The sequence below is a fragment of the Sarcophilus harrisii genome, chromosome 3 (genome assembly GCF_902635505.1).
Source record: "Sarcophilus harrisii chromosome 3, mSarHar1.11, whole genome shotgun sequence".
Taxonomy (NCBI): Eukaryota; Metazoa; Chordata; class Mammalia; order Dasyuromorphia; family Dasyuridae; genus Sarcophilus; species Sarcophilus harrisii.
Window position 1 is genome coordinate 605,044,541 of NC_045428.1, and position 12,155 is coordinate 605,056,695.

Sequence of the window (12,155 nt, forward strand, 5' to 3'; positions counted from 1 at the left end):
AGAGACAGAGAGAGAGACAGAGACAGAGACAGAGAGAGACAGAGAGAGAGAGAGAGACAGAGAGAGAGAGAGAGAGCAGAGACAGAGAGAGACAGAGAGAGAGAGACAGAGAGAGAGAGAGAGACAGAGAGAGAGAGAGAGAGGAGACAGAGAGAGACAGAGACAGAGACAGAGACAGAGAGAGTCAGAGACAGAGAGAGACAGAGAAAGAGAGAGAGGGGAGACAGAGAGAGAGAGAGAGAGAGAGAGAGTGAGCTCTGAGGGCAGGGACGGTGGGGAGTGGATTCACCCTAGGAGGTAGCCACGAGATCTCAGACAGGAGGCTGAGAGGTCTCAGCTGAGAGGAGGTCTCCTGCCCTGCAGGGAGGGGCAGCCCGGGAGCCTGAGCTCCATGGGGACAAGACCACAAGGCCTTCCCCCGAATCCCTGGAAGGCCAGTGTGACCTGGCCAAGCCCCCGGTCCCCGCCTGCCTCAGTTTCTCCATCTGTAACATGGGACCCCCACCTGCCCAAGGTCCCGGAAATGACCACCAGGAGGGAAATAGGTCAAGGAGCAGAGCTGGACGGGAGCCCCAGTCCCCCCTCCCCCTCCAGCCAGTTCACCTCCAGCCCCCCTCCCCCGGGTCCTCCAGGCAAACGAAAGGTCTCAGCAGACTTTACACAGAGCTGCCTGTAGGGGGCGCTTCCTGTGTATCTGGCCCTGTATCCAGTGCCTTACAGAGGGGATCTCATGGGGGGACATGGAGGGGCTGCTCTCGGCCCATTTTTGCACGGAAGGAAACAGAGATGAACGGGGGCCGGTTGGGTTCTCCGACACTCAGCGGTGTCCGCCCCCCCACTCCCCCACCCCAGCCAGTGGGACGCACAAGCACGTCCCCTCCCCCATCTCAGCCTGAGCAGGGGAAATCACTCAGCGCTCAGGCCCCTGGGGGGAGCCACACCCTCGCGCACTCAGACACATCTGCCCCTCCCCCCTCGCGCACTCAGACACACCTGCCCCTCCCCCCTCCCCCCACGCGCACTCAGACACATCTGCCCTCCCTCCCCACGCGCACTCAGACACACCTGGCCCTCCCCCTCCCCCCACGCGCACTCAGACACACCTGCCCTCCCTCCCCCACGCGCACTCAGACACCTGGCCCTCCCTCCCCCACGCACTCAGACACACCTGCCTCCCCTCCCCCACGCGCACTCAGACACACCTCCCTCCCCCCCCAGCGCACTCAGACACACCTGGCCCTCCCCTCCCCACGCGCACTCAGACACACCTACCTCCCCTCGCGCACTCAGACACACCTCCCTCCCCTCCCCAGCGCGCACTCAGACACACCTCCCCCCCCAGCGCGCACGCGGCTCAGTTACCCGCCCCACGCGCGTCTCCCGCACTTCCGCACCCGCTCCGGCACGCGCGCCCCCGCGCGCAGGGGCTGGACAACCGCCACAGACTCCAGGCTCGGCCACAACACCGGCCCGGAACGGGCGCGGAAGGGGAGGAGCCTTAAGGAGGAAGGCGGAAGTCCCAGGCTACGCCTGCTCGCAGCTGCCCCCCCCCTCCCGGCACAGAAGGAGGAACAGAAATAAACGGGGGACCGGGGAAGCAGCGCCTGCGACCCAGGGGACTCCCGGCATGCCCTGCGGCTCAGCGGCCCAGGGGCTGGGGGGGCGTTACGTCACTAAGAGGCCGCCTTTGACACTGACGCGGGGCGGGGCGATTGCGGAGCGTTTCCTGGAGACTGTAACTAACATTATTCCTGCAGTTTGAATCCCGGGATGGACAAGGAGGGAGAAGCCAGACAGGCGGCACCTGGAGAGCCCGCAGACGCCCGGCCCCATCGCACACTCTCCCCACCCGCTTGTACAGACCTCCCCTCCCCCCAAGTCTAGGGGTTGGGCTGGTACCCGATTCACCACCTGGGCCCCATTTCCCTCTTCTCCCCTCAACATCCGGGTCCTCGTGGGAAGGGGAGGGGTGCTGAGAGCAGAGCATGGGGTCCTGAGAAATAAGGAAGGCGGGAGATGAGGAAGGAGGCCAGGGGAGGACTGGGCGGGGGGAGGCTGTGGGGGTGGGGAGGTCACAGCAAGGCTCAGGGTCCTTCAGGACGCCTCTGGCTTTTTGTTTTAACCTCAGTAATGTCCCCCCCACCCTGGACCTTTTCCAGCTGTGGGGAGGGGGGGGCAGGGAGGGCTCCAGAAGGGGCCTGGGCTGCAGAGTGGGGCCTTAGGCACAGACGGACACCCGTCATCCAGATGCTGGAGCACAGGGGGAAGCACCTTGTTCGTGGCCCCTGAGCTGGAGAGGAAAGTGATGGGGTCTAGTGGCAGGCGGAGTTATAGGAAGCCCTTCTGGTCGCTGCAGGTCGTGCATGAAAGAATTCACCAATCCTAAGAGTTTGTGGCAAAAAGGGAAGTTACTGTTGGCACCGCAGGACGCTGCTTTTGCTAGGAAGGCTGACCTCCAAGTGACACAGTCCTGGCAGGGAGATAAAGAGGGGTGAATGCTGATGAGACATTGTCTTCACAGTGGGCAGGGGCCCTTGCAGGCAGCTCCGCAGGAGAGAGGTCCCTTGGCCTGCCAGGGTCCTGCTTTTTGCCTCTGCAAAGAAATGAGCCCCAGATTGTCCCTTTTACAAGAGATCTGAGACTGAAGTTTCAGTGAATGACCTCACTGCCCCCAGGCCTAGATTTCTAGTTGAATGAGACCACTTACTACGAGTGGTCCTGGATTCAATAGAGCAGGGATCCTCAAACTTTTTAAATAGGAGGCCACTTCACTGTCCCTCAGACTGTTGGAGGGCTGGACTATGGTAAAAACAAAAACTATGAACAAATTCCTATGCACGCTGCATATATCTTATTTTGAAGTGAAGAAACAAAACGGGAACAAATGCAATATTTAAAATGAAGTAAAGTTATATCAACAAACTTAACCAGTATTTCAATGGGAACTATGGGCCTGCTTTTGGCTAACGAGATGGTCAATGTCTGGTTCCATATTTGTCACTGTTAGTAGTAACAAGTGATGTAAGTGTGCATCCGTTAGTCTTGGTCTGGTTGGAGATTTCAAATGTTTCATTCTAGAAAAAGTCTGTTCACAGACAAAAGTGCTGCCAAAGATGGTTGCCATTTTGAGGGCATGGTTCCTGAGATGAGGATATGTCTCAGAGAGGAGAGATGCATAGAATTTATGAAGGCTGCTTGACTTGAATACGTCTTTCAGAGAGTCACAATCATTTCCATTTGGTAAATTGTATCCACATTTTCAGTGTCAATAAAAAATGGGTTATGGAAAAGCTCCATGTCCTGTTCATGGAGATAAAACTCTTTAAATCTAAATTGGAACTCCTTTTGCAATTTTTCCAGTGAATCCACCCATATTTTGTTTGGGAATGCAATCAGAGGGTTTTCCGCTAACAGATTATGAGTTGTGGGGAGATGGCAGAAGTTTTCCTCCTTCACTTGTTTGATGAGGAGACCTAATTTTACTTCAAATGCTTTGACATGTGATTGCATATCACAGATGAGCTTCCCCTTTCCTTGAAGTTGCATATTGAAATTGTTGAGTAGCTCTGTTACATCTGTCAGAAAGGCAAGGTGCCATTTCCATTCTGCATCATTGAGCTCTGGTACTTCTTTGTTTTTTGAAAGCAGAAAAGTTGTAATCTGTGGAAGTAAGTTATAGAAATGTTTCAAAACTCTCCTTCAACTCAGCCAATGGACATTCTGTGTGATATAGAACATCTTTATACTCAACATTTAGCTCAGACAGAAATTCCTAAAATTGTCATTTAGTGCATTAGCTCTAATGAAGCTCAACACAAGATACCACAATTTTCATAACAGAGTCCCACTTCAGTGATTTACTACACAGCGTTTGTTGGTGCATGAGGCAGTGTATGGCTATTGGATGAGAATGGTTATGTTTGTCCATCTCTTGGTTAATGCGAGCAATTACTGCTTTCTTAGACTCCACAATGCTAGGAGCACCATCAGTTGTCACACTGGCTAGTTTAGCCCAGTCCAGCTCCAAACCATTCATAGTTTGGCAAACCTTTTCATAGATATCCTCTCCTGTAGTTGTTCCTTTGATGCTTTGCTGTGCAGCAAGCTTTTCTATGACTTCAAAATAATCAATCATCCCACAAATAAAAATTAGAAATTGTGCAGAATCACGAACATCATTGCTTTCGTTGAGTGCCAAGGAAAAATATGAAATTTTTTTTATGGAGTTTTGCAAATGCCAATGCAGATTGTCTCCCATTTCTTCAATCCTCCATGTAATTGTAGATCCTGAAAGACTCAATGTACTAAATAAATCGGGCTTCTCTGGACACATCTCTTTGGCAACAGAAAGAAGGCATTCTTTAACAAATTCTCCCTTCACAAATGATCTGCCAGTGCCTGCTATTAGCTTTGCATCTTGAAAACTTGCTCGTAGTGATGAAATGTTTAGTTTCTTCTGCTTCACAAAAGTATTTTGCTGAGTTGTCAATGTATTTTTCAGTTTTAATATTTTATCTTTTCTCACTTCTCCAACCAAACAATCATATTTATTTTTGTGTTGAGGTTCATAGTGTCCATGCAAATTATATTCTTTGAACACAAACGCTATATTCTGGCATATCAGACTTTCCTTGTACTGCATGAAAAAGTAATCATAAGTCCACTGTTCTTTGAATATCCTACACTCCGAGTCAATTTTTCTTTTTCTTGACATCATTATTTCCTAGGGATTCCAAATTGCTATTCGTAAAATATCAATATATACATATATATATATATATATATATATATATATATATATATATATATATATACAGTGCTACAAAAACAATATACCAGCAATAACTTTACCCACACAGAGACATACAGACTGCATTGCCCAACTTCCTCCAAGCTACCTCTGCGCCGTGATGCTTCTGTTTCCCACGCTCTCTCTCTCACTCTTTGTACTCCTGCTTCCGACCTTCACTGGTGCAGTGAATTCTCCCTGCAGTGGCCGTGACATGCAAGCATGCATTTACGTCCCCCGTGCCTGTCTGGTGTGGTGGCTGCTATTACTGTACAAGGCCGTGGGCCATCAATTGTCCGTCTTCTGCATCTCTCCCCCTTCCTCACACTACACACCCTGCCCTGGGAACTCACCTTACTTCGGTATCACCTCACACTCTGCATCTGACCCGTGGGCCATAGATTGAGGACCCCTGATCTAAGGCAAATACAAGATTGAAGAATAAACCTTTTAGTTACTTTATTCTTTTTTTCTTCTCTTTTGATCTGTTTCATTTTTCACAACTCTAATAAGGAAATATGGTTTAAATGATAGCACAGATATACCTATATGAAGTTACCCACCTTTTTATTAGGAAGGGAAGAAATGATGGTGAAAAATTTACAACTCCAATTCTTATAAACATGAATGCTACAATTTGTCATGACATGAAACTGAAAAGAATTTAAAATAAACAAGCAAATGTGCCTTTATGTATCTGGGTCCTAACTTCTTTATAACTCTCTATGAGACCCAACAGATCCTACCCAAAACCCAGGTCAGGAAAGGAGAGATTGTCTCTGTGACATTGGAGGAAATGTAACCCCCCATTTGTGAAGTCTGTCACACCTTCAAATGGATAAATAAACCACAGTTTACTCTCTGGCTGGACCCTGAGCTCTCTGACTTTGGCTTTCCCTAGCAAGAACCCTGACAATTCCCACAACAGGATCAATGAGATCATCTTTATGTGGCTCCTGGCACATGGCAGACACCACAATATCTGGGGTGTCTTCTCACACCTTAGTCTTCCTCTCTGCCCCAGGGACACTGGCTTCCTGGCTTATGCTTAACCAGGACTCTCTCTCCCCTGTCCCTAGATGTTTTCAAGGGCTTCTCTCTAGTTTGCAACGGCCTCCTCCCTCACCTCCTGCTTCCTTCACATCTTAGCTAAATTCTCCCTTTCTGAAAACTTTTTCCAGGTCCCCCAAACTTCTGAACCTTCCCTCTGAGAGTAGCTCCCATCTACACTGTCCAGCACAGGTGTGGACACAGCTCATGAGATGTTTCCTCCCCTGTGAGCACCTTGAAGGCAGATCTGATTTTCTTTTTCTTTACCGTCCTCTGCACCCTAGGATTAGCACAGAGCTTGACCGGAAAGAGCTAATTTCTAAACATTTTGTGATTTGGTCTAAGACCCAGTAAAGGAAAAGGTTTCAGAGAGCCCTGGGAGTCACTGGGTGCCCTGAGAGAAAGGAAATGGGCTGTGCCAGGAGGGTGATTACTGCCCTGCTGCCAGCCCTGCCAGGGACTCCTCCCTCTGACAGGAGGAAGATTCCTGGGCTCTCTTGGATGCCCCCGGGGCTGAGGCTGCTCAGCTCTGGGCAGGGACTGCACTCACCTGGGAAGAGGGGCTCCGGATGCCCGAGGCCATCTCTCTGTTTTCAGCCTTGGGTCCTATGCCAGCCAGGCTGGGGAGAGAAGAGGATCTCAGAGATGGAGGACGGGTCTGAACCTTCCTTTCCTGGCCTGGAAGCTGATCCCCCCAGAATGAGACAGAGAGCTTTCAGGACTGGGACAATCAGTGACCCTGCCCCACCCTCCGGGGAGAGACTCCACCCCAGGAGAGAGGAGGGAGGGTCTCCTCAGACCAGGCAGGATAAAGGAGTTTTCTAAGCTGTCAGGAATAGAGAGATGGGGCAGACTTGGAAGCTGGAAGATTGGGGCTGATCATTTACTGCCCCCCAAGATCAGGGGACTCCATATGACATCCATACTATGGGGAAAGTGGGAGGTCAGGCAGCTGTGACCCTCAGGAAAGAAAATATCCCAGGACCTCTGGGAGGAGACCCTGAGCATGAACTTGGAGGGAGACCAGCTCCTGCCAATGTGGAGGACACTGGACAAGAAGTCAGAGGGAGAAGATGAGCCCAAAGGGAAGGGTGGGAAGCAGGAGCGGGGTAGGGTGAGGAGGGGCCCAGGGTCAGACCTACCTGGGACCTGCAGGTGCAGAGACAGCTCCCAGAAGGTGGAACAATCTCAACTGTGTCAGAAGGAGGCAGAGAGATCTCAGCTCAGAGAGGAGATAGAGAGATCTCAGGTCCCAGAGATGGAGGCAGGGAGATCTCAGAGAGCAGGAAATGGAGAGATCTCAGCTCCCAGTGAGTCTGCTCATGGCCAAGGAGCTATAGGCGGGTCCTCCTAATCCCAGGAGCCCCGCCCACTCTACCACTCTGGAATGACCCCTCCCCATCCCAGGATTCCAATCTTCCCAAAAGGCCTCAGATCCTATCTGCCCCTCACCCCATCACTCAGAGCTCCCCTCCCCCATCCTGACATCTCTGAGTTGGGAGGGGGAAGGAAGTCTGCAGCCTGGGCTGCAGAGAAGGTGGGGCCTGACGGGGGAGGGGAATGGCTGGGGCAGCCAGAAGGGATGTAGGAGGCAGGATGTGTGACTAAGAAGGTGGTTGTGGGGTCCGGGGAGAGCTGGGGGCCCAAGAGGTCCTGCTGAGGAGGGAAAATGAGGAAGGGAGAGGGGAGTAGAGATGGGGAAAGGGAGTTCTGAGTGATGGGGTAGGGGGTGTGATAATCTGAGTCCTTTTGGGAAGCCTGGGATGGGGAGGGGTCCTTCCCAAGAGATGGAGCACGTGGGCCCCTGGGATTAGGAGGACCCACCCACATCCTCTTGGCCTAAAGCAGAATCACCTGGATCTGAGATCTCTCACTCTCTTTTCTGCTCTGAGATCTCTTGCCTCCTTCTCTCTGAGATCTCTCTACCTCCATCTCTCTAAGCTGAGATCTCTCTGCCTCCTTCTCTGTAGGCTGAGATCTCCGCCTCCTTTTCTCAGGTGAGATCTCTCTGCCTCCATCTCGTCTCTGTGATCTCTCTACCTCTATTTCTCTGAGCTGAGATCTCTCCATCTCCTCTCTGACATCTTTTTGCCTCCATCTCTTTGACCTGAGATCTTTCTGCCTCCATCTCCTTTTCTGTGACCTGAGATCTCTGCCCCTCTTTCTCTGACATCTCTCCATCTCCATCTCTCTGCAATCTCTCTGCCTCCTGTCTCTGAGCTGAGATCTCTGTCTCCTCTCATAATTGAGATTTCTCTGCCTTCTGGGAGCTATCTCTGCACCTGCAGGTCCGAGTTAGGTCTGACCCAGGGTCCCTCCTCCCCTTATCCGCTCCTGCTTCCCGCCCTTCCCATTGGGCTCATCTTCCCCCTCTGAACTGTTGTCCAGTGTCCTCCCCATTGGAATGAGCCGGCCTCCCTGCCTGGGCCCAGGATAGCGTTCTGGGGGTCCTGGGGAGTGTATCTTGGTTTCTGTGGGGGAGGGAGGAGGACCACCCTGATGATCTCTGGAAGTCTATCTCCATTCGAGAGCTTGTGCTCCAGTCTCCAGCTACCACAAAGGTGGGAGATAGAATGAATTTCTCTCCTTGGCTCTGAGAGCTTGAGTCCCGCCTCCAGTCCTCTGTCTTCTCTGAGTCTCTGGCTGAGTTTGTCCCAGTGTATATGCAATATACTGAGTATAAACCAATCCTATCATTAGGGAACCATTATTTCTTGTAAGATTTAATCAATCATACTGAAGTAGAGAACTATTAATCACCAAGCTAAACTAGATAACCATTGTCTTATCAATTCCACTGAGTTAGCACCTTGTTCTCTCACCCTGTCTTCTCACTCTATCTCTGTGCCAATGTTAAGCTTTCAGATGCCCTACTTTACCACATTGAAAGCATTGGTGAGTCTCTCTGGAAGTTCCTTGCCAAGAAGGATCCTCTCTTCCGATGTTCTGCATCATAACCTGGTTATAAAAAGCATTTGTGCCCACTGTGGCACAAAGTCTCATGATCTCCTATAAAAGAGCATCCTTGTGTAATAGGATGTGTAAGAATAATTCTTGTACAAACCTCATTAGCATATTCTCTAGCAAGTTGTTTGATCATTATTCCTGTTCTGCATTTTCACCAATAGTTCTATGACAGCTGTCTGCAGATGTCCCATGAAATCAGAAAAGGGTTCATTTGGATTTTGCTCTGTTTTCCTGAAGTCTTCACCTCTATCTTTTTGCCCTGGAAGGGAGCTCCATGCTTTGATAGAAGCAGCAGCAATTTGCTCATATGCTATCAAAGGGTAATTAATCCATGTTAAAGTGTCTGCATACTGACCTTTACCTTTTTCAAGTGTTTAATAATTTCCACATCAAAAGGACTGTATCTTCTCCTTTCTTGACCTGAAGAGTCAAACTCTTGAATAACAGGGTATACTTCTGTTCTTAAACCAGATATATCCAGTCCTTTTTAAACTTTAACTACTGCCTTTATCTCTCCTGCACCTATTTCCTAGTCAGTTGTTTTTCTGAGGAGATATTTTACATTGTTTTCTTATTTTTCCTTCTTTTGGTTTTGTTTTATTGTTTCTTGATTTCCTATAAAATCATTAGCTTCCAATTACTCAATTCTAATTTTCAAGGAATTCTCTTCCTTGGTAAACTTTTGTATCTTTTTTTTCCAATTTGGCCAGTTTTGCTTTTTAAGGAATTCTTTTCCCCATCAGCTTTTTGTATTTCTTTTTGCATCACTCCCAATTCTCTTTCCATTTTTCCTCTATCCCTCTTGCTTGATTTTCAAAATCCCTTTTGATATCTTACATGGCCTATGACCAATTCTTGTTTTTCTTGGAGGCTTTGGATGAAGGAGCTGTGGTCTTTGGTTTTATCAAACACTAGATTAGTGTAGTCTTGACTACTTTGTCCTTTGAACCTAACCAATTCTATTGACTGACTACTCTATTTCTTAGCCAGTAGTAAATGGATTTCATGACTGCTGCTTTATAACAGAATTTTAGGTCTGGTACAGCTAGGACACCATATGCATTTTTTTCATCAATTCCTTTGAAATTCTTGACATTTTCTTATTATTTTTCTTAGAATTGTAATTTCTTGAAAGTTAGATACATAATGGCACTGAATAAGTAGATTAATTAAGGTAAACAATTCCTCAAAAAATAACAATTTTCCAAAGCAAGCAGCGGATAGAGCAACAGCCCTGAAGTCAGGAGAACCTAAATTCAAATCTAGCTTCAGACACTTAACACTTCCTAGCTGTGTGACCCTTGGGAAGTCACTTAACCCCTATTGCCTCAGCAAAAACAACAACAACAAAAAAAATGAAAATGAAAATAAAAAACTAGAGCTTGAGGAGAATGTGGACTGAGAAAAGTCCAATTGATTTGGAAACTAAGAGATGATTAGTAACTTTGGGGAGAACAGATTTTTTCTTTTGTGGAATGATGAATTGTAAACTCAAAGTGAAGAGAGAGGAAAGGAAAAGGATGCACCTATTGTAGATGCCCTTTACTAGGAGCATCTTTACCACTTAAGGGAGGACAAAATTGAGATTTTAGCTGGCAGGTATAGAATGAGGGTGTTTTGAGGATGGGGAAATAATATATAGCAATTCATATTCCCCTCAATGTTCAGGTTAAACAAGTCCATTCCTTCATCTTACCTCCCTGTAATATTAGTTCAAGATCCAACATGAAGACTAAGAAATTTCTATTGGATTTGGCAATTAAGAGATAATCTAAATAATTATTTCTTAATTACCTGACTATTTCTATATTGTGAATTGTAATTGACCAAAGAAAAGTAGGGATAATTTACAAATCAACATTATTTGTGGAATGAAAGGTAAAGCCTATCTTTAAAAAGTAAGAAACCTGTCTTGTTCTATGAGTATCTGAATATGTGGAACAGGCATCAGGAAACATCAAAATAGGAAAGAAAGGTCTAAAAAGAAGGTGCTCTAGACTCTGAAGTCTTTCCCAAATGTCTAGAAACTTTGAGACCTCGGTCCCATGTTTCAAAGTGCTACCACTTGAATGTCCAGCTTAACCAGGGTTTCCAAAGAAACCAAACAGTTCTCTTGTTCCACAGGAAGAATTGGATTCAGAAGGTAAAAATAACCCAGGAAGAAAAACAAAAATGCAAACAGTTTACATTCATTTCCCAGTGTTCTTTCTTTGGGTGTAGCTGCTTCTGTCTATCATTGATCAATTGAAACTGAGTTAGATCTTCTCTTTGTCAAAGAAATCCACTTCCATCAGAATACATCCTCATACAGTATCGTTGTTGAAGTATATAATGATCTCCTGGTTCTGCTCATTTCACTTAGCATCAGTTCCTGTAAGTCTCTCCAAGCCTCTTTGTATTCATCCTGCTGGCCATTTCTTACATAACAATAATATTCCATAACATTCATATACCACAATTTATCCAACCATTCTTAAATTGATGGGCATCCATTCATTTTCCAGTTTCTAGCCACTACATCAACATTCATCAATGATTTTTTCCTGTCATCTTAGTCAATCTGACAGGTGTGTAGTGGTATCTCAGAGTTGTCTTAATTTGCATTTCTCTGATCAATAGTGATTTGGAACACTCTTTCATATGAGTGGAAATAGTTTCAATTTCACCATCTGAAAATTGTCCTTTGACCATTTACCAACTGGAGAATGGCTTGATTTCTTATAAATTAGAGTCAATTCTACATATATTTTGGAAATGAGGCCTTCATCAGAACTTTTAACTGTGAAAATCTTTTCCCAGTTTGTTGCTTCCCTTCTAGTCTTGTTTGCATTAGTTTTGCTTGTACAAAGGCTTTTGAATTTGATGTAATCTAAATTTTTTATTTTGTGACCAATAATAGTCTCTAGTTCATCTTTCATCACAAATTTCTTCCTCTTCCACAAGTCTGAGAGATAAACTATCCTATGTTCCTCTAATTTATTTATAATTTCATTCTTTATGTCTAAATCATGGACCCATTTTGATCTTACCTTGGTATACGGTGTTAAGTGTGGGTCCATGCCTAATTTCTGCCATACTAATTTCCAGTTATCCTAGCAGTTTTTGTCAAATAATGAATTCTTATCCCAAAAGTTAGGATCTTTGGGTTTGTCAAACACTAGATTGCTATAGTTGACTATTTTGTCTTGTAAACCTATCCTATTCCACTGATCAACTAATCTATTTCTTAGCCAATACCAAGTGATTTTGGTGACTGCTGCTTTGTAATATAGTTTTAGATCAGGTACAGCTAGCCCTCCTTCATTTGATTTTTTTTTTTCATTAATTATCTTGAGATTCGTGACCTTTT

At 46.6% G+C, this 12,155-nt stretch overlaps 1 protein-coding gene across 3 annotated transcripts in view; it reads right to left on the reverse strand.

The window, feature by feature from the left end:
* LOC100926302 (zinc finger protein 664) overlaps nucleotides 1-12,155 on the reverse strand; it is a 43,708-nt gene that overhangs the window by 22,372 nt on the left and 9,181 nt on the right. Inside the window, exon 1 of one of the 3 annotated variants that reach the window (XM_031964066.1) lies at nucleotides 1,363-1,601. The exons of 1 other annotated variant lie outside the window; for it this stretch is intronic. The gene's annotated coding sequence lies outside the window, so the exon portion shown is untranslated. Of the gene's footprint in view, nucleotides 1-1,362; nucleotides 1,602-12,155 lie in introns of those variants that run through there. One more of the 3 variants, XM_031964064.1, reaches the window with a different exon arrangement.